Raw genomic sequence first — 4,509 nt, forward strand, 5'->3', positions numbered from 1 at the left:
ATGGTTGCTTTCGCACAAAACAAATGCCGTTCCATTCATTTCAAGCTCATTCATTTCAAAGTATCGTGGCTGCTTTACAGCACAATGACTTACATTCATGCTTCATAATAGTAAGCTGAGGACAGCGGTAAAGGCTTTATTAAGTGGATATTGTTCACACAAAGTAGAAGAGAGAATGAGAGAGAAGCCATCACATTGCCAACCAGGCTCTCCTTTTAAGTCGGCCTCAGTGGAACTTATCAGAGCTCTAGAAATCAAGATGAGAGGCTTTTGGAAATAAGAAATCTGCTGGCGGTGAGCACAGCCGTGTAATTTCCTTTCCTGGCTCTTGGAGGCTCCTATCATCACCATTGATCTAATGTGTCTGGGGGATCTCTCTCTCTGTCTCTGGTCTGTCTGGGAAGAGAAACCAAAGGAGCAGAGTGGGGGTGGGAAGGGAAGGAGAAAAAGAAGAGCAGGAGGAGGGAGGAGGCAGCGGTGGTGGTGTGCAAGACAAGATGAAAGGGTCTGGTGGAAAAGTGAAGATAAACACCAGACTTGAAGAGAGGGGATAGAACAGAAATGGGAGGAGAGAGGGGAAGCCTGAACGCGTGGGGAAAAAGGGTGAACACTTCCTCCGCTGTACACTGTGTATGTAAAACTCTTCTTCTGCAGCTCTTGTTTCAAACCTGAGCCTTGGTCCTCCAACCTTGATGACTTACCCTGCGGCGTGTACATAATGAATGCTGCTATGCTCTCCGTGGACCAGTAATACATTGCAGCGCAATTTATACCTGGTGAGGCACAAGGGCATAAGAGTCACACAGCCAGTAGGCGGTAAAGCCACCGGATGAACCAGGTTTTCAGCGTCCCATTAGGTGTTCACCCATCCAGTGTACTCTCGCCCACCATGTAAGTGTAGCTGACAAAAATAAAGGGCTAATTCTCGTCATTGCCCTCTCATTCCCCTTCTGCTGTTCCCGTATCATAACAGATTAGCTGCATTAGCACCGCCCGCCAAAGGAAATGCTGGCGATTTGTACGGCCAGGATCGATGTCTGCGAGGATAATTAAAGCATTTTATATTCATGTACTGCTGTGAACCAGGCAAGCTGGCTAAAAATACTTCCTCAGTGACATCAGTTACTCAGTCACAATCACGTCTGCACAGTGCAGAGACTTTTCTCAGCTTACTTTGCATCCCCATGAATAGAAATTCCCCATTCTTGCTGATCAATTGGCTTCCCATTTAACTACCTACATAATGATTTTGTCAGGATTTAAGCCAATTAATGAGTGTAAAGTCCAAAACTCACCTCTATGGATATGAAAACTACAAAGCACAAAATTGCAGTGTACCATCATCAGGCCTGATATTGCTGGAGACAGTCTATTCCAAACTGACTTTTAGTAGTACAGATTTGTTGTTTTGTTCCCCATAAACTAAACAGTTATTTTTAATTTCAAAATGTATCAAATGAAATAAATATGGCTTATCTTCGCAAATGTATATTGCACTGGTTTACACTTTTGAATAAAGTTTAACTTGTTTCTCCCAAATTTAGCAGCCTGCTGCTGAAAATGAGGTTGATGAGAGCAATGAACCGCAACAGTGAAGTTGCGCACTGTAAAAGCAAAACAATGAGCTCAACGACCCTAAAATGCCCCGTAGAGCGTCATCTCTGGAAGCGCAGGACACTGTGGTCAAGTTAACCACAATAAATATGCTACATCCAGTCAAGTAAGCAATAATAAAAAATGCAATGTCCAGTTATACTTTCTAAATGAAACACATGGTTAACGTTGTGGAAGGGCACAAGGCTAATGTGGTTAGGTTTAGGCACCAAATATATTAAAAATATAATGGTTTGGGTTCAAAGAAGTGGGTTAGTTATGTGAGTTAAGTTAGTTATGTTACGTGGCCAAACTTAAATCAACAATGATTATTGGTTTCATTGACCTGACGTATTATGTTTGAAGCATTAAAAAATTACGCTAAAGAGGTCCCCAGTGTGTTAAAAAGTGACATCAAGGGGACTGACAACGTGTTGGTAAATAAATACAACAAATGTTTTATGTTCCACATAAAAACATGATATAAATATGGATTAGTGCAGCTTTAAAGGGTAAAACAACACATCAAAACTGCTGCTGCTCTACTTTCTATGGATTGAAACTTCCTCAGCCCAATCAGTGATGTCACAGCTGGTGTTTTGCCTGCGACAGCTGATGGAAAGCCCCTGCTGTGACATCACTGATTGGGGTGTGGTAAAAAAAAAAGTGCAACATGCTTGAAAGTCTCGACCCAGCAAGAGCACTGCAGCAGCAGTTTTCTGCTCTGTGTGAGTCTTTGTCAAATATTTTTAATGAAGCAGTTGTTAATCTAGAGATCAATTACTTTCAACACTTTCAGAATAAACATCTTCATTTAAGCTCACTTACAGTGAGATTGATTTTTACATATCCTTTATATGTTTGTACTTGGTTTCTGGTTAAATAAAGGTTAACTAAGTAAAGCATAATCATGTCGCATGTGATTGCGTGTATGCCAGGCCAATGTAGGCATGGTAATCAATCAGATGGGTGTGGAAAATCATTGCGATATGTTATTATTAGAATAAAATAGGCAATTTGTCACTCCATTATGCAGATACACACACACACACACTTGTATGAGCACACGCAGAGAGGTAGTCTCTTTCAAAGCTGCTTCAGTGTAAATGGTGTTGTTTGTATAGCCGAAATGAGATCATTCATGAAGCCCCCGGGGTCACATTTCCTCAAGAGGAGGGTGAGAGGAAAATGTGGATGAGAAGAACTGCGTCGTTCTTAAACTCTGAAGAGAGTTGTGGGGGTGGGGGTTATCTGGCTGATGAGGGAGGAAGGAGGGCAAGTGCATGTTCGGAGACTAAAGCGTGGAAAACGATAAGAAGGGGGAGGGATATGGCGTGCAAGAGGAGCTGAGAGAGTGGAGGGAGGACGATGCCCTGTTGCATTTTTATCAGGTCTGTGTTTTAGTCGCCAGGGGGATGGATGCACTCTGTAGACACGGTTCACCATGCAAGGACAACTTGTCACACTATCACTCTGTTTTGGCCTTTCTTGCTCTTTCTCTTTCCCTCTAGCTTTCTTTCCTTTAATTCTTTAACCCCTCCATGTCCTTCCCAAAAAACGCTGCTGGCCGTGAACCAACCATTGCCTGCAACAAAAAGAAGACTCAAACATCTTCATTAGAGTGTGCGCTTTCTGTTCATGCAGTGGATTTTATTAGCTGTCAGGGCATCTTCATTTTGAATGCTGCTCTTCAGCTAAGGAGTTCCACAGCACTGGTCTGAACATCCATGTTGCATGTATTTCCACTCTCAAGCCATCTACACACTCGGTTTGCAGGTCAGCCTAAAATGCCCTTAATTAAGAATTCTAATCATTTTGCCATCTATTGAAATCCTCATTGAAATATTCTCACTAAGTCCTTCTCTGGCCTTGAAAATGACGGTATAAAACTTACTGGGTGTAACGCGATTGCCACCTGGTGGTCACATCTAGCAGCCTCTGCATAGAGCCGATGGTTTTCTGTTGAATCCAGTTTTATTCTCATTTGCTATAATAGGCCTACTTTATTTAATTTAATGATTCATTGCAGCTATAAGTACTTCCTCTTCAACTCCTGTCCATGCAAGTATAACCGATGAAGCGCAACACAAACTCAGACATTTCAGTGCTATAGACTCTCTTTTTCAGCTCTGTTGCACCTTCATCCTCCACTTATCCCAAGTCTTCCCACATGTACAGGACTTCATCTCCATATTCATTTGGCTGGAATCAGCTGCACTAGACTACCCTGGGGTTACAGAGCCTCACTATCGCTGGAACTCTCTGATTAAAGTGCTCCTCTGTCTCCTGCTTTGAAGTCAGTAATGATATTCAGCAGACCTGGATGACACCGAAATGAGAATTATAATGAAGGTGAGATTTGAGATTGGTTGGGGAATTGAAAGGGAATGTGACTACACGGCTGTGATCCGACATTTAGAAGTGTATGTACCTTTGCACATAAAGATAATGATAAGAAATGAAAAAGGGGAGAACCACAAAATCTGTGTAGAATAAACACAAACATCTTACCTTAAAAGAAACCTTATAAGTAAATTGAGCACTGAAATAAAATAAAATGCCACATGGATGCATACGGCACCATAGACAGGTTGGAGAGTTTTTTTCCAATAAACCGTCAAGTGTAGGTCAACAAGTGACCAAAAGAAGACGCACTGTGGATGTATGCTATTTAAAATGGAGTTCTTTTAACAGAATAATTTGAGAAATTAACACGAAAATCTTCAAAAATAATGCATGTTGAATGCATGTTTAAAGTACACAAAGCAAGAGAGCTTATGTGTGTGTGTGTGTGTGTTTGTGTGTATGCGTGTATTCTTTTAACAATAATGACAAGAATATGAATGTTCATTTGTGTAGTGTAATATCCCCCCTCAAAATTGAATTAATTTTAAAATTAAAATGATTAAATTCAGT

The sequence above is a fragment of the Micropterus salmoides genome, unplaced genomic scaffold, assembly GCF_014851395.1.
Source record: "Micropterus salmoides isolate LMB-PRFRI ecotype aquatic unplaced genomic scaffold, ASM1485139v1 Ms_hic_scaffold_17, whole genome shotgun sequence".
In the NCBI taxonomy this organism is placed as follows: domain Eukaryota; kingdom Metazoa; phylum Chordata; class Actinopteri; order Centrarchiformes; family Centrarchidae; genus Micropterus; species Micropterus salmoides.